Here is a 27,585-nt window from a genome sequence, read left to right on the forward strand (position 1 = left end):
CGGCATTCTATGAAGACGGGCCGAAACCACGCGACTACAGCAGTGGGCATTTTCGAAGCAGTCGAGTACGCTTTCCGCGGCTGGTTCACGCGCTCTGACACTCGAGTGCTGCTATATAGGTCAACGCCTGGAGCAACACGGATCGGTGAACAGCTTCGTCTTCAGCTCTTAAAGCGACTTCTACAGTTACTGGTTTACAAGTGTAGGATGAACAGCTCTTAAGTACTGCTCGTTTATAACGTATTTTTTTTCTTTTTTGCCGCCATTTCGGTGGCTTCTCGGGCTTTCGAGGGGTGCTCTCTTTTGACTTAGGTATGTATTTGCTTCGTGTTGAAGGAAAAACAAAAAAGTAGGCGATGACTTCCGCCGTGGAAGCGAAAATGGTAATCTACTTCTTACAGTATGCAAAGAACACCATTTTAAATAAACGTTCAGGTAAAACGGACTTTGCGAAATAAATCGTTAAAATGTGAGTAGTTACTATTGAGGTCAACCGGACATCATAGAAGTCATACGGCTGCAATTAAAGAGCATTGTTAGTCGAATGCAGCAGACAGAATCAAACAGCTCGTTTAGGCTCATAAAGCAAGTCAAATAGATCAAACTTCGTCGAAAGGAAGGAAAAAAAAAATCAAATACTACCTTTATTGGTGCGCAGTTTCTAGCTGGAGAATTGTATACAGGTTGTTGCATCGTTAGAACGTTTTGCGACAATTAGACTGCTTTCACGTACACTGTTCACTTATCTAAGCGAAAGGGAAATGCAGTGAAGTCTCCTGCCGAAAAAAACAAAAACAAATGAACGAGAAATACCGAGTATCAAGAAAATTCATTATCAATGTCATTAGCATGCAATTGTGGCACTACCACCAACATACGAATGAGGCTTTCCCGATTGCTTGCATCTGTCGCTGTCTGTATATTAAATTTTACAAGTAAAAACTTTGCCGACTTTTCCATGCCTTATCTGACACCTAATCCTGCCGCAGCTTAAGTTCTTAGAGTACGCATGCGCTAACCTATTTTTTTTTTTTCTTTCAGAACTGCGAAAAATTACACTGAATAATAGCGCTGAACTCTCGAATGCATGATCGTGCAGCCTCGTGCACTCAACTATAGAACATCGCAACGTACACTGCTCGCTCCTCCTCCTTGTTGGATTTACCGATACCAGTTTTACGGATGTTCTACTACCATGTTCCGTCGTGTCTAATTCCGTAATCAATATTATTTTCTTCGTGCTGTCCATGCACTACGCCGCGTAAGGCCTCTAGACAGTCTACGCGCGTATTGTGTGAACGTGAATTGGCGACTGTGCACATAAAAATGCAAGTTGCTCCAAAATATATGTGCGTGCATAATTGACACTTCTCTGCACTACTACAGCTACCACCACTACAATTGTCATATTTGTCATCATCATACCAGAAACCTCAGTCAAGACAGCTGCATGACTCAGTTCTGCTCTTAGGGATCGCTAATAATAAACTATGCTTAAAAAGGTACAGCCTTAGTCAAACGTGTAGAGCCGGGGTCTGCTTCTGAGTCATGTAGTGCGTAGATTTAGCATTAGTGTAGGTCCATCCTACTGGAGAGGGAAGAGCAAAAAATCTTACCATCAAGAGATTCGGAACACTGGAAATGCATTACAAGCCGCACAAGGTGGCTCACAAGCAGACCGCATGGGCTCTACACATTTGACGAAAATTGCACTTATAGGAAATTTGAGGGTTCGCTTTAGGTTCGTGTTGCTGTTTTTTATAGCAAAATTTACAGCTCCCAACACTTTCTAGCGCTCAGCATAGTATTTATTTCTCCGTTTGGCAGATACGGAGCGCAGACGGTACGAAACGAGCGTGCTGCACCACTCAGAAGTGAGCTCGGAGGCTTCTCCGCAGTTTCAGCGGCGATATATTTTGAGGACCCATTTCCCAAGTTCTTTGTTGGTGTCAACCTTGTGAGCTAAACGTCTGTGGCAGGTGGTAGCTGGCAGGCAGCACTGCAGATCCCTGATAGGCCAGTGAGTTGTGTACCGTCAAGAGACCGCAGGACATGGCCGAATTGCTAGGAGCTGCCAACATGAGCTACATTTTTTAGTGGGAGGCTGAGATGGGAATCAGTCCCTCTGGCAACCATGGATTTATAGTCACACACGCAACTCCTAACGACGCAGACGCGATCGTACGGCTTAATTAAAATGGGACAGTATGCATCGAGTTGTATTTCATACGATGTGGTAGCTTGTGACATTAATGGCTATATGTAAGAAAACATAGGCACAAAAAAAGTGAATAATGGTTAAGCAAGTGCAAACAAGATTCGTGGACACGAACAATGGTGTACGCCGCGGAAGCCTGCAGTCACAATACATCAACACTTTTACGTCGTACCCTTCGTGGCAGAGCTTAAGTGCCGTTTTAGGATGTTAAACCTAATAAACCTAACCAAACCACAGCTTAACTGCGCCCTAGTTTACACAAGTGCTTGCTCTTTGTTCGGTGTAAATAATCAAACAAGGGACCCGTGGAGGTTTAAACCAACGGACATGCGTTCACCAAGTGTGTTTTTATGGGCTTCCATGTGTACCTCTAGGTCTACACTTTCTCTCTCTTTACAAAAGTGCCGCCCGTCAGACGACCGACCGACCGGCCGAGCAGCGGCCACGGAATTCAGAAGACAAGGCTTTCGCTAACCGGAATACAAACAGCCTGCTCGGAAGCCTCTGCGTGACGGTCCGGGAAGCAGCAACAGCACCAGCGAAGCCGGCATGCTTCGACCACTTTTTTTTTTTTTTTCTTTCTTTCACTACGTAAGGCCTGCTCTTGGCAATGCCGTCGATTCCACGGTGGCGTGGCGGTCGCGTGTTCCTGCTCGGAGAGCATGGGTACTCTCTGACATTGCACGCGCTTTCTTGTAAGAACCGAAAGTGCTTGAGTATGTGCGGTCCTGTGCCGTAAGGGGGGGGGGGGGGGGAGGGGGAGGTTGGGCTTGCCGGGGAGAGGTCTCGATCGCGTAATGGGATAGAAGCCACGTGGAACGAACCACATGCGGAGGGAGGAGGGTTTTGGCAAGAAAGTGACTCACCAATCCGTTTTTCTGGGGCGCTGCCGAGTGTTTATCCGAATATACATTCCTTGCATTGTACCTAGCAGGAAATTTAGAAAGGTAGGCTTGACAATAGATATGCAAAACACTAAGGTAAAGTTCAACAGCATCGGGAAGGAACAGCAGTCTACGTTAGGTAGCGACGCACTGGAAGTGGTCGGCGGATATGTCTACTTCGGAATGTTTGTTTTTCCAATCGAGTGTTCTCCGCTCATTATTTAGGCGATACCAGCCGGCGGTGTCTTTCTGGATACTGCTGAACGTTCATCACGCTTTAAACTGCTAAAGTAACTTTGACCATTGCATATGCTCGTCTTTTAGGGCCTTGATCCTGAAGCAAAAGCCCCGCTCATGTCCTGAGGACCAACTCTAGGTGCGCCGTTTTGGTAACTATGATATTTCAGTTATGGAAATATACAATACACTGACCTCACTCTGCTAGTTGAGGCTTTCTTTGAGCGTGCCCTGCAGGAAAAGCGGCAACAATTCTCTCTCATTCCCGCACCTCTGACAATGCTTATGTCCATTAACCTACGTGGGTTGCCCGTGAGCGTATGTCAATTAACCTAAGTGTGTTGCTCGTGATACCACCCGGTAAGAAAAAAAAGATTTTTTCTGCATTAAGGCAATAGGTACCCAGCTCTCCAATCTCTTTTTTTTCGGTAGTATCACTTCGTCGCTGACAAGGTAGCCGTTCAGCGCACCGCACAGGAGCACAGAGGCTAAACGGTTGACAACACCCGCATGAGCACACAGCGTTAACCAATTACAGCGTCATTGATTCAGCTCTTCTGTAGCCAGGTTCTATAACGGGCAAGAGCGTCGTGTGCATGCGCGTGGTCTTATTCGTTTTATCTCTATACTCCCTCAATATGTGATCGCCATATCAGAAATAAACGTTTTTCACTCACACACTCTATACTCCTGTGTGGCGCACTGAACGGCTGTCCAGTCAACGCTCCAATGATACTACTAAAACATTGGAGACCGGTAAGGAACTTTCTACCCATAACAGTGCGCCGGTTTGTCACTTCGTAACCAAGACGTGCTTGAATGACAAGCGTCTCACGGGGAACGCTCTCAGTTGTAAGAAGTGAAGGAAATGATCCTGCATAACCTGTTATGGTTTGGTTTGGTTTGTGGGGTTTAACGTCCCAAAGCAACTCAGGCTATGAGAGACAGCGTAGTGGAGGACACTGAAAATTTCGACCATCTGGGGTTCTTTAACGTGCACTGACATCGCACAGCACAAGGGCGCCTTGCTTTTCGCCGCCATCGAAAAGTGGCCGCCGAGGCCGGGATTCGATCCCGCATCCTTGGGAACAGCAGTCACTCGCTGCGCCACGCCGGCAGGTACAACCTCTTATGTTCATACTGGCTTTGAGAAGTGTGTAAGAAGAGCGGGAGGTGTAGCTTAAAGGTTTTATTCGCTGCTAGCAAAGAAATTACATTCAAGATCTACTATTTCTATCGCGAAATATTTGCTCGAGTGGGCGCTCCTTCGACATCTATTCCTGTCATCTACCAGGCAGAAATCTGCTTGTTCTTTCTTCTTTCTTGGTTCTGCGGGCAGCCCTCGCAGCTACAATTTCAAAGAAGAAAGATAAGCGCACGATGTTATTCGCCGTGCTCTAATTGTTAGAATGTCGGAGACGATTCATGCGTGTACTACATGAAGCGTGTCGTTCTGAGAGCCTCACTCTCTACAGAAGCAGCGTTAGACACGTACGTTCATCGTCGCACTGGAGGCGGTGTAGGTTTGCTCAAACACTGCCAGCCCATAACTTCGGCGACACGCGGGCCGGGGTACCCTCTGGGCGAACGAGCGAAACGCGATCTGCGATGCAGAGCGGGCTCTAGTATACGACGCACCCTTTCGAGTGAGCCGAAGGAGGGAGTGGAAAGAATATGCATATCTCGCTGTATGCGCCCGCCAGCATAAACGTTTTCACTGGCGTCAAGTGGAGCGCTTCGATGCCTGCCAGGAAAGATTGTTGAAGCACGCAAAAGTGTTTTATGCTTGCTTTTACTTTTTACTCCTACAGTGAAAAATGCGGGCTATGCGAAAGCAGCGCGCGGAGACATCTGGGCATACCGGTATGGATGAACAAAATATGAGGGTTCTCGCTTGTTGCTGAGTTTGTTTTCCCGGGGCGCCGGGTATTCGGAGCTGCGATGCGAACAAAAGTGACACTTCGTCGTCGAGTGCGATAGTATACGCAACTGTAGAGTTGAGAAATTGCCAAACTATAGTGGATCGTTGCGTCGCTTCACTGGGTTGTTAACTGAGCTCACCCAGAAAAGTTTCACTTTGTGCTCGGTAAAGATATTTATTACCACATTTATCTAGTACAGTCATTCGTTTTTTGTTAACTCCTTCGGTTACGACGAAATTGTGTACACCACTTTTGAGGACGGCAAACTTCAAACATAGACACTTAATGCTTACGCGTTATTATATCGGATATAACAATGAGCTAGCATGGCACCGTCGGTTTTGTATGTTTTGTACTTAAAAATGGGCCGCCTACAATAATGTAGGAATAGCACATTATCAGTTTTAACAATTGAATCAAGGTGACTGAGAGTCGCACCTAAAAGAGACAAACACAAAAATACTACAGTCGCACCAAACAAGCACACTAACAATGCAAGAGGGGGCGGATGAGCAGCTGGCGGTACGGACCGACATATCAGCAGAGAAAGTGAAAACACCACATGCTCACAGATGTCTCGTGTTCCGGGGTCGGTTACATGTTGCATAAACATAGGGCAGGACAATACCGTAGCAGTCTGGGCGTGTTGGTTATTCATGATGGAAAAATACAGCGCAGAGAAGGACGAGGACAAAATGTTCAGCGCTCGTGTGTCCTATGTGTCTTCATTTTGTCCTCGTCCTTCTCTGCGCTGTATATTTCCATCATAGGGCAGGAGAAAAGACTGGGACTTTCTGATTTCTCCTCAGTGGAGTAGTTGGTTATTAATGTTTGTGAGGGCGCACACAGCTCTTTAAATAATTCGCTTGAGGGCCGGCGCCGATGCATCGTTGCATAGACCACATGCAATTACTGCGGTGCACACGTTTTGCAAGCCTGTTTTCTTTCTCGCAGTTTTTTTTTGTTTCTTTTTTTTACTTTCCGCCTTGTCTGTTCACTTGGTCGCGCAAGCTCATCGCATTTCCCGCCAAGAATTGCTTCTGGAAAGCAGGCTTTGTTCGGAATGCAATCGAAATGAAGGTTCACGAAGCTCCCAGCGATGAAGTAATGACGGTGCCGTGTCAAGACTGGAAGAAATATTGCTTGTTGATAGTAGAGTAACGAATAATGAAGATTTCTCCGACGAGGCAATCATCTCAGCAGCCACCGATGCTGATGACGATGACGATGCAAAAGAAGCATTGCGAATGATACAGTCTCATGAGGACTTCGTTTTTCCTGAAGAGAGAGAGAGAGAAGGCAGAGAGGTTAACCAGGAAAGCTTCCGGTTTGCTACCCTGCACAGGGGAAGGGGAATGAGGAGTTTAAAGGAGAAAGATAGAAGAGAATGATAGGAAAGGTAAGGCGGCGAGGAGCACAGTCACAGTTTCTCAATCAGGTTTGTGTCTCTCATAAAACACATAAGTGCTTTGAAGGCTTTGCCGTTTAGACGCCTTCTGTGGCCATGGGCCGAGGATTTTCTCCTCTGTGAAAGGACGGCTGTCAAGATGGTCCAGAGCCGAACGCAGCGCATATCTTTCGCTTGAAAAAGCAGGGCACTCGCAAAGGAGATGCTGTGTGGTTTCTTCGCAGCCGCATCTTTCACAGTTGGGGCTATCCGCCATTCTCATCACGTAAGCGTATTTTTTGGTGAATGCAACACCGAGCCACATACGGCACATCAGTGTTGTGTCGCGCCGCCCTTTGTTAGGGGGAACACGAAGTTTGGTTAATAGCTTAAGGGTGTTAACGGCTTGAAGCCACTCTGGCTATGAGAGACGCCGTAGTGGAGAGCTCCGGGAATTTTGACCACATGAGATTATTTAGCGTGCGCTGACATTGCACAGCACACGGGCGCTTGGGTTTTCGCCTCCATCGAAAAGCGACCGCCGGGGCCGGGATTCGATCCTGCATCTGTGGACACAGCAGCCGAGCGCACTTACGACTGCACCACCACAGAGGGGCGTGTTTGCTACATGTGAGCTCCCACTCGGGCACGTGCAGTAGTTGGGCGGCCTGCACATAGATGTGAACGAAATATGTCGTGAACCTGTCAAAGCTGGCATACGAGTATAATGATCTTTTCCTGAAAAGGAAACAGTAACGTAAGCTACTATACTGTCGTGGAAGGCTACGATATCTATTAATGTCTTTAGATTTTTTTTTTTTGCGTAATCCGATTATAGCAATTATCGGTTATAAGAATGACTTGTCTTCGCCGCTTAGTATTGTTATAGGTGGGTTCGCTTACTGCAAAAATTGTCCCTATCGAAAGGCAGTCCCAGTTTATATGAAGTGCGAGACTTCGAATGTGGTATTCAGGGCCAGGGAGATGACAGCGGCATGTTTTCTGTGAAGCCCTGAACAGGAATTTTCTTCTGCTCAGTCTAGTTTTGTGCTACATCTCCGGCTTTAATCTGGAGTATGCTCTTGGTAAGACTAGGATTGCTTGTTAGCTTTGCTTTGGTCGGAAGAACAACATTTTAACTTCCCGTGTTTTGTGAACTTCTGTGACGCTTGCAGTCGTTGTTGTTTGCCACGTATTCTTGTCTTTATGATGACTAGTTTATAGCGGTGACACTGCTTATGTCGTCTGTATTGTCACGTTTTGCATGCCGTCCCCCATTACAGTGCCAGTGCGTGTTGACACTGCTGGTAAACAAGTAAACAAGTAAATAAGCAGACATTTACTCCTGTATTCATCCAACCGAGGACCCTATGGTGTGAACTACCGTTTAACGCGAAATACCACACAAGGTTCTGACGCGTCCGGCCGCCCCCTGACCCGGAAAGCGACTCCCGAACCAGCAAAGAAGAGAACCGGCGCCCCCCATGGAAAGCAGCGTCAGAAGTCCAAAATGGTGCAGGTATAATTAAACTCCAGAGGGGCACAAAAAGAGCGAGCCAGGAACGAGTCGCCGTTGCGTGCGGCTGGATAATTCATGCAAATGCGTCTTGCTGCGACGCATAGTTCGCTTCAGTCGTCCCCGCATTTTCTCGTCGCCACGAAAAGACAGATTTGTGTCACACGGGGGAGCGAGCCGGGAAAGAAAAGACCAAAACTTTATTCGCTTCCTGTGTTTCGTGTTTGGTGTCATGTTGCCTTATTTTCTTTTTTTAGTTGCGTGCAGCGTGGTAGCGTGTCGTGTAAGTCGGTACCTAACGGTTTTTACAGGCTTCCCGGCGGATATCACCTTCACTTCATGATTTCATTCGCAAAGCCCACTACTTGCCGCTACGTTGGTTTACTCTAACTTGAGGTAAAATGAGATACTTTTCACGCAACAGTGCCGTGACAGCGCACATAATCACGTTACAGATCTTGCGCAAAAGTGAAGTGCACTATATCTAAATGCGTTTTGCTGCACACCATTTACCTTGTGATACAATGCGTTACGTAGACGCACACTGAAAATGGCCTTCGGTGTTGTATAATGTAAGAGCGGCATGAAATGAGAACAAAGAGACAAAATAAGGGAAAAAGACACTCAAATAGAGTAAGAAGGATAATAAATTCATGAATGGTGCAGACGATAACGCCGAATTAAGCGATGCCATTTTGCGCGAGAAGTACTTGTAGCTGTGCTCATGGCTGCAAATGCATTAGTACACAGGCACGCAAAAAAGGTACACGAACGTAGGAAGGGATATAAGGACGAGCGCTAAGCTGCAACAGGTTTTTATTAATTATTATTATTAATTAGATATGATGGATTACTTAATTAGTCACCCATTAGTAATTATTTTATTTATTTAATAATAATTCATTATTAGTAATTGATCATTGATTGACATATGGCCATATAAGGCACGCATACGCGCAACTGTGGTAATGCTCTATGATTGGTCGAGACCTGTATGACGTCATCCCGCCTCTGCCAATCAGAGCCGCCGCAAACGCGGGACACTTTTTGTCCACGATAGGATGAGCCATGACATGTTTTCGCCTTAAAAAGAAAGAAAGAATGGGGAGGGGTGGTATTAAAGCCTCTGGCTACAGCGGTAAGGCTGCACGGAACATGAAATTCTGAACTGTATGCAGCACAGCAGTTTTATGGCGGTGGCACAACGGTGTGTGCGCGTATTTGTGTGTCTCTGCTGGAACGTGCCCAAAGGACTGCTGGGGATTTGTTGCGGCCCGGAGCCGCACCCTGGCAGTGAAGTGGTGCTCACTGGAGCTCCGGAAAAACAAGGAAGGCACCTCTGCGGCACCCTCCTAACCACCGCTTTAAAGCATCCGTTCTGGAGGGCCGGCACCTTGCGCACGAAACTAAATTTAGGAAAGTCAGATAAATCGTGCGCGCGACATTCAGGATGGAGATTAGAACGGAAGAGAGGAAGGAAGAAGAAGAGATAAAAAGAGAACGAGCAGCTGCGAAATCGCTAAAGGCGAAAGTCAAGAGAGCAAGGTGAGGGGTGTTACGACCTTGCATCGTTCGCACTGGCGCGCTCTATTGTTCGCCTGTGGGCATGGATAAGCGCTGTGGTTATGTGGTGATGGTCCAATGGCTCTAAGTGAGCCTGTTTCCAGGAATCCTGTTTTGTAAGCCTGTTTTGCTTTGTGGACACCCTGCAAATGCCAAATTGACCCTGTCAAGAGAACGTCTAGACAAACACAAAGAAATGTCCCCTGCGGGAGATAGCCGGAAGTGCTTTCGTTCAATTGTTCACCCTTCCCATCGAGAAGCGCTATGGTCAAGTAAGGAATGCCTATTGTCCAAACGAGGCGACAGAGTGACACGTCCGCTGACGTACAGGACAAGAAAGGAGCAAGGTGATTACGGCCATTAGAGGATTTCCTGGGAATGCCGGACAAGAAAGGAGCATGACGCATACGGCCATTAGATGATTTCCCGGGAATGCAGGAAAGATTTGCAATTGTCGAAAACGGACAATGCTGGGAGCGTATGCGGCGCGCTCGTGCACTTGGGTTTCTTAGAAGTAAATCCACTTGCCGGAACCAGCTGCCTATCGATTCTTGGCTGAAGAATAGAAATGTACCTCCTCGCCGTTCCCAAGCTTTTCCCGCCAACAAGTGACCAGGCTCAACGAAACAATGCCGGGCCAGTCAGTGCTTCAGACCATCAGTGCAGTGATGTGTTCGATTGGATGCCGATATCTGAGGGGCGTGCCCTGGATTTGGTTGGTCAGCATCTTCAGAGAGGGGCTGGACATAGGGGGTTTTAAGGACGCTGCAGAGCACGAAATGTCGCTCTGAGCCCTGGGTAAACGGCTCATCCAGTCGCTTCTCGCTATGAACTCTTAACGCTTGCCATTTTGCTGATGTACCCTTCTTTTTCTTGTAAATAACCTTGTAAATAAGTTTTCCCAAAGTGCCATTAAACCTGCTTGTACATATTTCACCAACTTCGAAGATTCAATCCTTTTTCAACCCGGAGTCTCTGCACGCTACCAAGTGAAGGCCGGGTCGACATAGCCCCAGCGTCACGACAGGGGCAAGAAGAACGCAAAGCCAAGAGCCCTTCCAACCACGCTGGAGCTCGCAACAACATCGTAACTCAGGCCACGGGCGCGTTTAATTTCAGCACGTGTGTTCCTGCGAACACACCTCCGTACGTGCGGGTGTCTGTATGCGCATTTCTCGTTTGCGTGGTATGGCAGGGGAGGCGCTAAAAATCCCGTTGGCGACCGCCATGTAATCAACTTGGCGCGAAAGCCGTGGCTCTACGCGGGAAGCGAAGAGCGCTTTGCGCATAATGCGTTTATTTACCGCCTTGCCTTTTTCTTTCAGGCGAGGGCGTGCTCTCTGGAACGGCGCAGATGCGCTTGCGTTGCTTTGCTTTCGCAAGCACGGACTCACGTTTGGGTTTGCGTTGCTGAAGTTGGAAGTGGTTGCGGCTGCAGCGTGGTGATGAGGGCCAGAAAGAAGGAAACGATTGAAGAGCAGCCGGAGAGAGAGAAGAAAGGAGATTCACCCTATCGGGACGAGATGGCTGGAACTTCTGGGCTGGTTTTCCCTAGAATTTCTCATGCTCATATATGCTGCAGCTTCGCTTGCCCATGCTTGTGCATCAGTGCGCTTATGCCTTTGCGCATACGCTTTCGTGGACGTTTAGAGATTATACTGTCGGAAATAGCGGTCTTGATTATCAATGCGATACCATTAGAGTCCACGCTCTCATGAAAATCAGGCGTTTGTCAGGGAATTCCCTGATTTGGCTCCAGAGAGGTCACGCGGCCTCTTGACGTCACACGCCCCGTCGACCAATCAGAGCTTGACTAGGGCACCTAATCTTGTGATGTCATCAAGCTTCCCACGAATCAGGGAACTTCAAAGCCGATTTGTCAGGGGGAAGGGTGCAGGTGATATGTCAGGCTTCTGCAAGGTTGTACGGCATCCGAAGGATCGCAACCTTTGCCAAACAGCATGCTTTATATTATTAGTTTACACAGTCCGAAGGAAGATGGTGGTGTGTCCAGCGAAGTTAGTTGATTGGTCAAGAAAGTCTAGCAACGTCGCACATTCCACCGCACAGTCAACACTTGGCCAGGTTAAGTCGTCTTCTGGCACCATCAACTTGTCAACCAATGGGGAATTTATTACCTCACTTTGCAGCTGGACTGCCAGGTAGTGATTTTTAGGTAACATGGCAGGCTTGTGACAGCCTTCACACGTCGTAATTTCAGTCAAGCTGCTTGGCAAAGTACCTATGAAGAAAGAAAAAAAAATACACTTATAGGCAGCTCAAGCGATCTCGAACCGCCGGCCTTTACGTCGCGTACCAGGCAGTGGTACGCTACCTCTCTATTACTGAGGACCATTCGTTCGGTGCGAGAGTTGAGACTTATACTACTACCTCATACTATAAGCAGAAACAGTCGTAGGTTGGATTACATCAATAATGAGACTACCAATTAGCACCGTTAACGAGCGCTTTTAAGTTGCATTCGAGCTTAGCTCCTACTGTTTCATTTCCACTAGCAGTGCCAATGAGGACTGGCAAGGCATGACTACATTTTTCTATAGCGGTTAAACAATTTATGCGTCAATACTGTCTCATAAAGACTTTTAAGAACAATTCAGCGCGCCAAAATTTTAATACATTCTTCAAATATCTAAATATTTCAAACATTCGTTCATCGATGTACCTACATGCGTGCACTTTGCGGGTCTAGGTGGCAATGTATTTTTTTCCCCTGGGAAGTAATACTACGATCCGTCACTACCTTGAGAGCGCCGCAATTAGGCTCCCGTTTCTAGATTGCGCGTGGTCGGCTTGGCTGTCACCGTAGTCGGCGTAACCGGCACCTTCCCGCCGTGGCAGGTAGCACCAGAGCGAAGCGCAACCTGACATGGCTTGGAGGCGGCCCAGGGGAGAGATGGAACTCTCCACATTTAGAAAAGACGGAGGGAGGGTGATATGCAACACATGGGCCAGAGGGCTTGCAGATGTGGTGAGAATGGAGGAATATATAACCGTCTAGAATGGGTTCGTTGGGAAGAACATGGAGTGGGCCTACAGTGGAAGAATGCTCAACCTGAAGGCGGTGCTTCGAGAAGAAGGCTAAGGGTGGCTACCAGGGCCACATTGTTATGGTAAGAGTGCAATAATTCACAACAGGATGGTGACGATGAAATGCCGGTATACCGCTAATGCAGGGGACAGTCACGCTCATTTCGCACCGGCTGATGCGCAAATTGCAAAGGTGAAATATGACAGCGCAGGAGAGAAACGGGCTCACTTCACCTACATTATTAATCCCGTTCCACTCTCGTTTTATAGAAGTTCCCCTTATAAGCGGAGCTCTGAAAAATTTTACCTATGACAGGAACTTACGCGAAACCAGATTAAGGATGCACATAATGGTCAAAGCAATGTCAGTGAGGCACGGTGGAGGCTCATGCAGGTGTCACGCCGGCGTCTCTGTGGTAACATTAAAGGAGCTAGAAAAGAATTGTCAGTTGAAGGATGGTTACGTGGGAAAAAATAAACAGCGGGCTTCAATAGCACGTGTGTTTGCATGTCTATCTCAAAATTGTTACCTTTGATATCGAAAAACGTGAACACCCGTCGTAAGCAACGAGACCGGGAACCGAAAAGAAACGACATCATTTCTTTTTGTGATTGTGTCTGAAAAGGTAGCGCTGCATTCTTTCTAAGAACGAAAGCAAAATTGTTCATTCATTCATTCATTCATTCATTCATTCATTCATTCATTCATTCATTCATTCATTCATTCATTCATTCATTCATTCATTCATTCATTCATTCATTCATTCATTCATTCGATCTGCAGGTACAAGCACAAGGGCCCCATAAGCCTCGTCTTTGTAAGAATTGCATCCTGGATGCTGTGATCTCCATAAGAAGATTAAGAGAAGCAGCGAAGAAATAGGCAAACACCGACACAAATCCACTCGGTTTTCCTAGACGCACTTCCTGTAGGAGGTATGGAACCCAACTCTTGCGTTTAGCATTGCTCCTAGTATGCATGCTAACAAACGACACGTGTCGTGGAAGCTAGGTACACAGATGCGGCGAAAGTAATTTGCAGAGGAAATAGCGGACATGAAGTTCGGAACTGCCATTAAACCCTCTTTTTCGACTTGCCCCAGCCGCTGCGCGCCCCATGAATCGCGCCGTACATTTTTTGCCTGTGGCCACGTAAACACGATGCAAATCAAGTCCCCTGCGGTAGGCCCCAATCGGTAAGCTGCTTCCACGTGTTCATTAGCATATCACTCGAGCTGCCTCGCTATAGGTAAGAAAATTAGAATTCTTTCTCGAGAAGCCGAAGAAGTGGTTTCTGTTTACTTTAATGTTGCCTCACATAGGAAATGCGTGGAAATCCTCTCCGCGCGAATGAATGGCCCCGAGACCGGAATCTGCAGAAAGTAATGAGTTTCTCCTAGCACCTGACGGCAGTTTCTAAAGCTTGTGGTGGTTTATCTGGGTAGTTTGTTCTTCAGGATGCGCTTGCGTGCGCACCGGAAGATTCGTTTTGGTAGGTGTTAGAAATATCTGGAATATGGGCATTTTTGAGTTTTTGGGAATCCCCTGAGGTGATACTCTTTTCTCTCCGTGCTGTGTTCTGTTTACGGTTGCGCTGTGAATGTCAACGTTTCGCAAAACCCTTTTAAAGGTTTACGCCGCATAAAATTGTAAAGCTATCCGCGTGTTGCAGGCATACGTCACATGGGAATGGTGCTACACTATGAAGCCGTCCTACTGTAGTAAAAAAATATGTTCACCAAACCAGTCTCGTTAGCTCTAGGGCTTTCTCGGCCTCCTTTTATTACTTAACGAAGGCGAAATCTCTCTTATAACGTTTACCAAGTAGGCATGCTTTGTTCTTTTCTTTTGGCATAATCGTGAATTCTTAGCAGGTTTGGTCAATTTATGGAACGCTGTGCTTTTAGACATTGAGCACAAAAACAGGACAATGATGTACGGGCTTAGTGGGACAGATTTGAAAAATGCAAGAGGAGTTCGAATCACTGAAATTACACGGAAGCCTCCACTATTAACTTTGTCCAAGCCTGTGTGTAGGGTTAGCATGTAATGACACAAATATATTACTGTACTGTAGTTAATTTACATCCAGTTTGTATTTTAACAGAATAGTGGTATGGAACACGTGTCGTCGCCGTCGCCCTGCGTCTGTCATCCGGATCTCAAAAATAATCTTGGTACACTGAAAACGGAGACGAAAAATAAAGGAATGAAGGTGGGGGGGGGGGGGGGGGAGGGTATGACGCCAACATTGGTAAAAGGGTTCCTGAAGAAGTGGTACTAATTTAGAATTTTCAAATATTTTGTTCGAAGGTTGCAGGCTGCGCTCAAGTCTTAAGAGCGGAAATGGCGAAAACCAGCTTACACAACTTCTTCACATTAGCTGCACGGTCATCAGTACTATCATCCATTATCACTGTCAGTACTATAGTACTGTCAACTAAATGCAACGTATTGTCATAGCTATTATCACCATTATCATCAACACTAACTGCAGCGTCACTGCCATCGCTGCAGTTATTCTTATGCTAGACAAGAAGAATGCTAGTATATTTATTACAATTCTCACTTAAATGCACAGTCATTGTAATCACTACTATCACCATTATCATTATCACTAAATGCAGCGTATTCGTAACTGTTGCTATACCCTCACGCTAGGCAAGTAGAATTGCGATCTGTTGCGTACAAGCCCGGCGTGGCGTAGTGGTTTGCGCGCTCGGCTGGAGGTCGGAAGGATAGTGGTTTGATTCCCTTTAGAGAAGAAGACAGATTTTTTTCACTGTGACAATTTCCGATCACGCTTCCTGCACACGGCGCTCCTAAGCCTAGAAAGGGTTTTGCTTTAAATTCAACTAATGTTGATTATGTGGGTATGAGCTCCAACCCCGGGTCCTCTGCTTGAGAGACGTGCGTGCACGCTATACACATAGACTCGTTCTTAGAATCGTGTTAGAGGGAGATTTAGTGAGTGCGTTGTGGCTGTGTGAGTTCGTAACCTGTGTTGGAGACATGCACTGATTATAAGGTTAATATCAGTATGCTAATCAGTCGTGAGATATTTGCACGGCATGAAAGACAGTGGTATGGTGGTTCACTGTTCTGGAAAAAATGGTGTCTATGTGTAGGCGCATTGTAGTAGCACAGAATGTCGTGCAGCGTAACCACTCAGTAGTTTGTAATTCCTGTTTGTACTAGTCGGTAATCAGGATTTTTAATTGGCAAGCAGAAAGATGACATAAGTGTAGGAATAAAAGTTTGATAACTGAACGGACGAAATAGCTGAGGGATGTATAAGAACATCCAACATAAATAGAAAAAAATTGCCGAGCACGGAGGAAACTGCTATCACCCCGTTTCAAAGGGGATCGCTCTTATAATCAATCCATCCATCGATCCTTGGGAAGCTGTGTAAAAGCATTCTATACCATGCGCGCGCGCGCCTTTTTGGAGGTGATGCGGTGTGATTAAATTATGCGAAGGTGATAGAAAAGTGACATCCATTCGCACAGGAAAGGCACATCCAAGCATAAGTCTCGTCCATGATTTTTGTTGTTTGTTACTTTCTTGTATTCGAGCCTGCAATAAAGTGATTTCTTCAAAAGGGTAGATACACCAAATATTTCCCACATTTTTCTTTATTAGGACTGATGAGAGAGACAAATTAGGATCGCCGCATGAAGTTCAGATGCTTTAAATACATCACTTATAGCAGATTTTCTTTTCGCGAGCGGTTTCGATTTTTGCTTTCAGCACTTCAAAGCGGTAAACGCTACTGGTAGGCTTAGATTATGCATGGCATCAAGAACTGCAACATGATACCACTTTGTTCATTCGCTTTTTAACGGCTCCTGGATTGGCTAGTGTGAGGTACCGAGGGAATGAAAACAACCAAACAGCGGTTGGGTAGCAGATCTCAAATTCGCTTGCGACGCCACAATCACAATTCGGCTGCTGAAACCAAATCCAAGAGAAGAATCAGTTGAAACATAAACCATTTACAGGATGACCGGGGGAAGTAGGCGCGTGGTGACGTATGTTTACTACCGCGGCTACTCAAGCAGAAAACATAGCAATAAACAAGTGGTCCCTCCGATAGTTTAAGACAGAGTGACTATTGATTGCTTTGCTGAATAACTTATTGACTGACATTTTATACGTTTGTTCAAGTAATCCTTTAGGACAATACTACCTGGGTGTAATCACATGACAAAACGTGGGAAGCGAAATCACCTAACGGACGAAAGCCAAAGACGCCGAGCCGATTCACCAATGCGTTATAGTAAATATCGTGCTCTGGAGGAATGATCGGTTGTGCGTCTATATGCACATGATTAAAGGTCAGAAAGAACGCCGCATATTTAATCCCCATCTAATTCTATATCGCCTCCCAGTAGTTTTGATCAACGCAGCGTCGTGCATAAGACTGATTAAGCCCGGCAGGCTGGCGTTCATCGTCAAGTAGTTTCGTATGCAGAGTTAGCAGCACTGCATTGCCTGCTTCCGTGCTCTTGTGCTTTTTCCGCGCTGCCGTGCGGTGCTAAATCGGATTAGCTGCAGCGAGAAGACGGCCCTGCGATTGTACACTTCTGCATGGCTCAGTTATGAACCACACGGGTTAATCATTGGCATCGCTTGCCGTGACCGGTTTCTTTGATTTTATCTGTCGCCGCTCCTGCAATTAGTGCGGCCTTTTTTTACGGGCGCCACGGTTCTGCAAATGAAAATGCTCCAGACCAAATCTTGTGCTTGCAGAATGGCGGAGTGGTAAGAGCCACGCACGTTTCTAGCTGGGTTTTTTCAGTTGAGGTCAGGTTAGAATTGAATCCTGCGTACTTGGTCGACTGAAATCAGAAACAACAGGCCCTGCTTCTAGCTTGTTTCTTAACGCTGGCAGGTACTAACGAAATATTACTCCCTTATTATATTACGACACTTGGTGTAAAATATAATGATAACAAGAAAATTATCTGCACTTTTCGTTCCGTGTACAGTTTGTTTACAGAAAGTTATGTGTTGTCATTTCCGTGCCATCAATCCTCTGGGCCCCAAGCTGAAGGAGGCTTTCGGTTGGTTGTGAATCCACTTTTGCGCCTGCTCGGATACTGTTTAAACCACCAAGTTGAATTGTGAGCTACTTCGACATCCTATATTATTGTGCCATCGCTCCCTTTAACGTTCAGCTATTTGGGCCACTCAAAGGTGCTTTGTGGTGTTCATTTTTCAGCAAAGCAACGTGTGCGGAAAACGACGCTAAACTGGCTCTACGACCAATAGAAACCTTTTCCAAACTCTAAAGCTTGACGAATTATCGTCTGGTCGGGTAGTAGGTTTTCATTCCCTTGTTCCTCAGAACACCTTAAAAGCGCCTTAAGGTGCCCTTAACTATTTAGCTCTTTATCCTTCGCTTTATGAGCAAGCTTTCTAAGAAGAACATGTTTTCAGAAAAGGTGCTTTTTCTGCTAGACAGTAGGTTGCATAAAAAAACTTAGATGAATTTCTTATTTCACAGCCGTACCAATACACGCAACGATATTATAGGCACATTAAAGTTAAAACATAAAACAATGTAAGTGCGAAATCTGAATCACATTTCCTAAACGCTCAGAAACGCTCTTGACAGCTGCGTGTTCCCTTTCGAATTCATTATTCCAAACACCTCGTTTCCGTGAAGAAGCATTCAGTGTGCAGCGGCTGCGGCTCTAAGACCAGATTTTTCTGAGGAGGAAACGATGAGAAACGTTGATATCGTTTCGTCAGAATTCCCCAAGTGCTCTTAAAAGAAGAACGTGCACGAGCGCTTCGAAATTCTTAATGCCTGCAAAGCGTATGCATGCTTTTCTCGGCCATTTCTTCGTTTATCCGATCCTCTTCGAATATAATAGCGATGGCATCCACACGCGTGACAGCGTCCCCGTGGTGCGTGGTCGATGCCTGTTTTGCGAACCACGGTCGGTTGTGTCGCGTTTACGTGTTGATGATTCTTGTTTACGCGCGTTTCAATGGCTTTTATTTGTATTCGGGCTGGGGAGCGCGAATTCATTTCCTTCCGTTTGCAATACTTTCTCAAGACTTGAAGAACGCCTCGAGACTTGAAAGAAAAAAAAAAAATCAAGGGCATTCCAGTGTAGCTTTCACGCATTTCTCTCGCGGTAAAAGGGTGATTGACGGACACGCAAACAGGAAAGAGAAGAAAGAAAAAGGCTTTTCCTTGATATGTTATCGATCATAAATTCTGTCTAGTATTTTTTTCTCGATCGATACGGAGACAATCTATCAAGAAACGAACAACAGTGTCTACCGCAGGGCACGCCGGCTTTCTATTCGTCGGTTACCGCTTATTTTAGTGTTGTGGGTTATGATTGGCTGGCCGCAGCGCGCTATAGTCGTTGGCAGCCAGACTTTTTGGTGGTTGCAAAATCGGGCCCACTATTTGTCGGCATAAGCGGTTCCATAATTTTAATGAACCGAGCATACACATAATTGTTTATATAGTTTTTATTTTTAAAATTTATATTTTTTTTCTAAATATAAATTGTTTATATAAATACAAATATAGTTTTTGTAAATATCGCAAGAATATAAATTTTCTCTAAATATAAGTTATTTATATAAATACAAATATAGTTTTTATAAATATCGGAGGAATAAATTTTGCAAAAAAACAAACAAAAAAAGACAGCAATTGGGAGGGAAAAATAGTGACCTGCGCAAGAAAAGACAGAACGTTTCCATGTCTTGAAAGCAATAGTCACAATCTTTCCTTTCTTACACACAGCGGCGCAGTCCCAGATGGGAAAGCTCACAGTGAAAACAATGTTGCTTGAGAACACTGTTACAAACAAGCACAGCTCGAAAAATGCTTGCAAACATATTTATGCGGTCACATGCAGAAGTATAAAGTGTACAGTGTGGCAATAAAGTAACTGATATTCGAGAAATCCGAGAATTAGATCGCTCTTCATCATCATCATCATCATCATCATCATCATCATCATCATCATCATCATCATCAGCCTGACTATACCTACTGCAGGGCGAAGGCCTCTCCCATATTTCTCCACTTAACCCGGTTCTGTGCTAGCTGCATCCACTTGACCCCTGCGAACTTCTTAATCTCATCCGCCCACCTAACTTTCTGCCGCCCCCTGCTACGCTTTCCTTCCCTTGAAATCCAGTTTGTTACCCTCAGCGACCATCGGTTATCCTCTCTTCGCACTACATGTCCTGCCCATGTCCATTTCTTCTTCTTAATTTCCACTAGAATGTCGGTAACTTGAGTTATTTCTCTGACCCACTCTGCACGCTTTCTATCTCTTAATGTTACCCCTACCATTTTTCGTTCCATAGCCCTCTGGGTTGTCCTCAACTTAAGTAGAACTCTCTTGGTTAGCCTCCACGTTTCAGCCCCATAGGCGAGTACAGGTAAGATGCAACTGTTGTATACATTCCTCTTGAGCGATACCGGTAAGCTGCTAGTCATAATCTGCGAGTGCTTGCCAAATGCGCTCCATCCCAATCGTATTCTCCTTGTTATTTCCTTTTCATGGTCCGGATCTGCGGTTACTACCTGCCCTAAGTAGACATATTCGCCTACTACTTCCAGTATTTCGCTACCTAATGTAAACTGCTTTTCCTTCCCGAGGCTGTTGAACATTACCTTAGTCTTCTGCATATTGATTTTCGCTCTTAGTTTCACATTATTTTCTAGTGGATTCTTTAAGTTGGAAATTTCTGTAATTTGATAAATGCACTATGTTATAGCTTGCTGAATTTAATGTCGTATAATTCTTGCTTGGACGCCACCCCACTTCTTTCAGAACAAAAATTGCCTGGCCTTTTTCTGCTTACAACGATTCAGACGTGCGATCGAACGCACGGTTTTCCATGATTCTCGCTTGGTGGTTTCTCACTAAGAGTCTAGCAGAGACTTTAGCAAAACGCTAGTATTTATTGCACAACACATTATTGGTCGTACATATGCTATAAGTTAGACTCCCTGTGGCAAATTAGTCCTTAAATTGACTAGCAGGTGGGCATCAAATGGGAAGCAAAATGTATGACACCATATCGAACGCCGTGCACAGAATGGAGGCATGACGTTTTTGATACGAAAGAGTTGAAATTTGGCGTCATATAGATGTCCGTTAGATGTCCGTTAAATATGTCGTATAAGCAAATGGCGCGCCGGAGGTGACAGGGTTGACGGGGCCTCCAACAGGAAGGATCTGTTTTGAATGCCGTCGTCCCACTTGCCCCTTCAATGTCTAGACAACGACTGACGTCACAGTTGCTGTAGCAACCAGCGAGGCACAAGCAAAATTTGTGCTCGGCTCCAACAGTCATATCAGCACTCTCGCGTCAAAGGAAGTTAAAATTATGTTTAGTTGTTCTGAAACTCTCGCCTTGAATTCACTCTGTGCAATGTTTTTCATTAAAACGAATGCAAACAGAGTATAAAAGATTGAGCAAGGAAAATAAAGAGTGAAATAAGGATTATTCACGAGTTTATTGAATTTAGGTCTTTTGGTTGCCCTAGAAGTTGCCTTGAGTATGGACGAACGCACTGAGAGGGCGGACTTTAATTATGCCTTTACCGTCGCCGTATGTTGGTGACGTCTTTCATCTCTGCATAACTGGCATGCTACATTGACTTCCGCAGCTAAACTTTTATAAAAGATAGACAAGATGTGGCCTCATATTTACCTCGTGTGCCCGCAAACAAGGATTCATTCCCCTTTTCTAGAAACTGCCATCCCTGGAAACAAACCGCGCCATCTCAAGGCGCCGTGCCCTCCTCCTCCGAGACGCATCAGATATGGAGTCAAATATCCGGTTCGCGCGTCTGCGAGATGATTTCCCTGCAGGTCCCGGAAGCAGCCTCTGACGGCAAAGTCCTACGGAGTGCATTTCTCACTGGCCACACTTCAGCAAGCGTCTTCCCATAGGTTGCGCTGGTGGTATTTTCGTCCAAGCAAATCAAGGCTGAGCATATTCCTCCAAAATGGGAGCCGTTTCTTTTTTTTTTTTTTTTCATGCTTTAAGCTGTTTGCCATCTCTAAAGACACAGAGAAAGCCCTCTACAACAAAGGGTTTGCAAGCTGTCTCCATTAGCATGCTTACGCGGCGGCATCAGAGTCGTCTTTTTTTTGCCCAAACTAGATGTGCCAGCTATGTTCCGAAAAGTACCGGACCTTACCGTACCTGCCCAGTGCAGTGCTTATAGCTGATTGATCTAGTTTCTGGCCAATTGGGATTTTAAGCGGCTTCTTCAATGAGGTGAATTTATCTTGCGTAACGCTCTAGATTCGTGCTCATTCTCGGCATGTACGCTGGTGGTTATGTGCCCAGAAACTAGGCTGCTTGTTTTTTTTTTTTTTTTTTTTTTTTTTTGTGTACACTTTTGCTTTTTGCCGCTTGATAATCGCTGGCATTAAGTGATCTTGGAGCTCCGTTCTGTACTCGTAGAGAAACTCCCCAATTGACGAAGCACACCTTTTATTACCCCGCACTCGCCAATTCCAGCTGCGGACACGGGTCGTGAATTCAAATGAGCTTCGCCTGAGTGGACAGCCTTCTCCACCAAGAGGTGGCGGAAAAAACGATGGGCACTAGGAGCTTCCACATGAACGAAGAACAGGCGTGCGTGGCATTGTAAATGATACTACAAAACACGTAAAAAGAATGTTAAGGAAGGATATCTAAGAACCCTCAGGGGCTCATGGATAAAATATGTAGTTACTTTTCTTGAACTATGACTGTAGTGATACGATCGCCTCAAACATTTTGTGGCGTTGGTTACATTCCATATCTTTGAAGGCGATGCTGCTCTTGAAACTAGGCTATAATGAATAGCTGTTGTGGGCAAAAAACTTGCTTGGGCTGTAAGCTCCGGACGTGCACCCCGCGATACAATTTTTATATACGTTACATAAGTTATATATGGTATATGTGTATGTATTACATATGATATATATATGCCAGAGTGCTGGTTTTGTGCTTAGCGCTTCTTCCAAACTCGCGTTCATAGTTTCATTATTCTTGTTATAAATAGTGGACAACACCCCACTGCGCTCCCGACAGGTCATGCCTCAAATATTTGGAGCATATGGAGGCCCTTAACTGGCCTACAATGCAACGCACTTCACTTGTAAAGTGACAGCCTGGAAGGATTATCAACGATGACATTGCTTATCGGCTCTCGCTTTAGAGGCACACATCAATAGAGTGAAAAAACAAAGAATATATGTGTATCGAAACAAGGTATTGTGTGCGAACCGGGCGAGATCACGTGCATATTTATGTTAATAACATTTTGGATTCATTCTCACCTGTAAAGAGGAACGAACGTCCTTGATGGCTCGGTAATGTCTCCCATGACCAGGCCGAGACGATAGCGCTCATGTACAGCATCAGCCATTGCTTCTCCTCTGCGAAAAGTGCCATGAATTAAATTCCATAGCGGATAAAGTAGACCTCTACGAAGTCGCGCATTTTCAGCAGCGCAACCATATCCAACGACTTTACATTTTTGTGTTTGATGTTTCACCGCAGAAATGACGGCAGAAATGATAGAAATGTATGTGTCATACGTGCGTCATTGTGCTACTTAATGAAAGTGGCGCACAGTTGTGACACCCCTTCAGAACATTCCCTCGTCATATGGTCTAAATTTATGGGCAGCGTATTACATCCGTATCCACATAACAGCCGGCCGTATACAGCGACACTTAATATACTATATGTTTTGCCTTTTTATACAATATAACTATTTTTACTCGGCTGACTTCCCTAAGGCTACCATGACAGCTGCAAAAGGCGTGACAGCATTTCAACCTCCGCCTAAGAACAAAAACAGTGTCAGATTGGAATGAAAACCGAATGGAGCTGATATACAGCCCCATCTAACTGGTCTTGCACTCACCGGCCCTCGCCGTTGCGCATGGATTCCCAGAGCTTCAGCGTCAGCAGCATTCGCGCGCGCGATCTCTTAATTGCGGAAGAAACGTGGCTTCGAGTGGCAGCGCTTTGAGAGGAACGTATACCGCCGGGCTCGATGGTCGCGCTCCAAATGCGATGAAACCGGCTGTGTGCGCCCAGCTCCGAACTGCTGCCGTGTGCATTCTCGAAAGAAGGGCCCAGGAGACCAATAGGCTTGACATAAAGGATGGTCTAGACAGCCTATACGCAAAAATTCACTGAAGGAGCACGCCGCTTGGATCTATATTCCTATTTGTAAAACGGGGAGAGATTTCCAGCAGCAATGTCAACGAGCTAAGTCAGGAAGAGTGCGATTCGCAGGCGTGGAGGGTGTTGGTCTCACGAATGTCTGGGTGAGACACGCAACAGCTGCAGTGATGTTCATGTTTTTGCCGGCAAAGTACACGCGCCGTTTTTACTGTCATGGAGGATAGCTGGAGGTAATAGGGGTAAAAAGGCCGGAAAAGGAGGGGCTCGCTAGAAGTTAAGCGACTGTGGTTCTCAGTACAGTAGCTACTCCGCACTGTGGTTTGAGTGGGCACATGTAAAGCCTGCCAGAGTTTTCATTCACTTCCGGAGGCATCCTTAGGTTTGCAAAACCTACAAGTGCCGAGAAAAAAATACATACACATAAAAAAAAGAGAGAAATAGAAGAAGTATAGAAATGAGACAGACCTAGGGAGAAATGAATGACAGGACAGGACGGGACTTGGACAGGACAGGGAAGACTTGTTGAGCTGACAGACTTGGACATGATAGGACTTGGGCAGAATTTAGAATAGTGGGCGCAGTTTCCCTAGCTGCTGAGTGAAATGACTGCGGTTTCAAAGAATGTGATATTTTAAAAACGGGTAAAAAGCAAGAGTATATGTAAGGTAAGCCATATACTAGTGCATGCCTCCTCACAAGAGACCGACTAAAATAAGGCCATTTCGGTGTCTTTTGTTTATTAAAATGCTCTCAAAGCATACTTGAAACGGCCACAAACTCTTTCCTTTCAGAAATGAACTCGTGGATCAATGGCGTTCCGCTGGAATAAAACAAAGATTTCTACGATGCGGTCGTCGTGCGCTCGCTCGCTCGAGAAATGGTGGCAGCCTGAAATCTATAAGTGGTATATGCAAATAAGTCCTCCCTTCAGCAGCTTTCCACGCCGCTTCGCGAGACGCACAGCGGACAATCATGGAGGAAAGCCTGGAGTCGTTTTGTCCACTTTTTTTTTCCTACATTTTTTCTATCTTCATTCCCTTTCAGCACGATGGACGGGGCAACAGAGGCTGTGCCATTGATGAGGGAGAGCGCCAGACACGAAACTCTACCAAAATGTATGTCAAGGATGTGAATTACTCGCATTCGTGGATTTGTAAAGGCCACAGATGACACCGGGATTTAGCTTTTGATGGGATGCGGTAAGGGCGCTGTAGTGAAGAAGATCGATAGATAGATGAATTTATTGAAAGGAAAAGACAAAAAGGTTGGCCGGAATAATTCAAATCTGACCTGCTACTCTGCACTGGGAATGGGGAAGGAAAGAATAAAGAAGGTCATGATGGGTGACGATGTGGGAGAAATATGAAATATATATACAGATACCGCAGCTTGCTTTACAAGCGCGAATCAAGTCCGCTGGCGCTCAAATAACGGCAAAGAGCACGCACTGCCTGGACGCCCTTCCCCTTGTCCTGCCAAGCGCCCAGCAGCAGTTCCTCCGACAGAGGCCTCTTAGGAAGCGGCTAGCACACTTCTCTCGCACGCATATGTAGTGAAGAAACCCTAGCCTATAGACGTTGTGGCCTTTCGGGCGAAAAATCAGTTGTATCCCTGTGACATGCGCTAATGAGTAACATTGCTGGGCACGGATTAGGTCGGCGAGTTGTCTGACGTCATGGAACCACATGACAGGTTGATTTGTGAGAGGCGTTGACACCTCGGCTACCCCCGCAATATTCAAGGGTGAGGTGGGAATCTAACGTTTTCCGCTGAGGATCTCGACTCAGGCTAAGCATATATACCTTAGGCCTTCCAGGTACGTTGGTACAGCTTCAGTTGGTTAAACCAGGCTTTATATTTATATCGGGTGGTCTTCTACACAATATGGTACCTTACGAATGTGAGCTAATTAGTGTGTGTGAAATAACAAAGGCAGCCCAACTAAGGGATTAGGGATTGCACAATGAGCGAAGTGCAAGTACACAAACGCATGCATTGGTCAGACCTCGAGATACACTGAAGCGGCAATGAAGGATAGAAGTAGAACCGTCAAAAGTTTTAACTATAGCGCGCGGGACGGCCACCTTTTCTTTGCCCGTGCGTCTCAGGGCAGGTAATGCCCTGAGGCGCAAGATTAGTCTAGGGCTTGGTGGGCCTCTCTTAGACGCGATCATTTTGCTGCTTATCTCTTTTTAAATATTGCAGAAGCACATAAAAAGCAGCCGTTGTGCAGGCTAGTTAAACATTTGGGTGGCTGTACAGATGAAGACTACGAAAAACACTAGGTAATCAACGACAAACAGGAGAGAACAGCTTACATCTTATGCAAAGTGTCGTTGATGTGCTCGTTTACTAGCGTGAGTTTATACTGTATATCACTAGGCCCCAAGCAGCCCTAACACAAATATTTAAACAAAATACTATGAGTAAGGTCGGCAACTTCTGGACCGACGGACGCTGCCATCTTGTCATGTTGGGAGGGGGGGGGGGGGGTCATGCTCTGCTGATTTTTGGTATAATGACGCCCGCTAACCCACAGAGCATTTGCACTATGTACGTGGCACAACAGCACCGACCTCTTCTCTTAGTTCTAAAATTGACGGCGTCATCATGTTCTAAAACTCTATTGTCATACCATTTTCCTTTTCAGCAGTTGGTAACATTGCAGCTGTGAGTTTGTTCAGCAGCTGCTTGCATGCGAAATTCACGTCGGTTGAGGTGGCTACCTCACCACCATTGCGATAATGCCGGAGTGCCAAAACACTTTTGGCAATTACCTGAGCAAACTTGACACAAAAATCTCGTGTGAGGCACACGCAAATGGCTAGTGATTATAGGCTAGTAGCGTAGTACACTTCGCGAAAACACGTATTGATAAGAACGCGAATGCCAGGAACATGGCAATAAAAGACGGCGGTACAGATGCAAGCAGCGTAATGAACCGAGAATGCCTTTGGCAAGTTATGCGCTCTCCCAAGACGCGTTCCGGACGACAGTTCATCGATACAAACATCAGCTGGCCGATACAACGTATCACCCCTTGACAGCTGGAGGCAACCGTCCGCCTGTACTTCTGCCCAGCCTCCTACTCTCCCTACCTCCCTCGCAGTCGCCCACTATCACCTAACGATCTGTTTAGGTGATAGAGTCCGTAACTTTGAGCTCAGGAGACGAGTATACTATCCACTAAGCCAACACGGCAGGGGGAAACTTGCCCTCAGCACCAATTTCTCCGGAAAAATAAAAGTAGAGCAAATTGGCGGGCCGACGCAATTAGGAGGACGTGCCACTTTCGCTGCTACGCGTCAATTATTCGCCTTCCCTTAATTTGACAGCGATGCCATTTCGAAGGCATGCTTGGGACGCTCGTGTTTTTGGTCATTAGAGGGATAGCAACGTGCGTGCCACGTGCGCTGGCGGATGGATTAAGCGAACCACTTTCGTGTGATTGTGATTAGGGGCACAAGAGGAGGAACCCGTTTTTTGGTGTTATCGGGACGAGTGGAGTGTTGAGAATGCTTTAAGCCTAACTTCCCCTGGCGAACTCGCGGACACAAATGACGATGAAGAGAGCGGAACCCATCTCAGTTTACAAATTTAAAGAAATATGTGAATATTAC

The 27,585-nt window shown here is 45.9% G+C and overlaps 1 protein-coding gene across 3 annotated transcripts in view; it reads left to right on the forward strand.

Annotated features, from left to right (window-relative positions):
• The window catches only part of LOC146179541 (uncharacterized), a 163,269-nt gene that overhangs the window by 78,259 nt on the left and 57,425 nt on the right, over nt 1-27,585 (forward strand). The window contains exon 2 of one of the 3 annotated variants that reach the window (XM_084579197.1): nt 13,560-13,711. The exons of the other annotated variants lie outside the window; for them this stretch is intronic. The gene's annotated coding sequence lies outside the window, so the exon portion shown is untranslated. The remainder of the gene's footprint in view (nt 1-13,559; nt 13,712-27,585) is intronic. 3 annotated transcript variants of the gene reach the window in all.

Source organism: Amblyomma maculatum, chromosome 9, assembly GCF_055883805.1.
Source record: "Amblyomma maculatum isolate TAMU_Amacu chromosome 9, ASM5588380v1, whole genome shotgun sequence".
NCBI classification, from domain to species: domain Eukaryota; kingdom Metazoa; phylum Arthropoda; class Arachnida; order Ixodida; family Ixodidae; genus Amblyomma; species Amblyomma maculatum.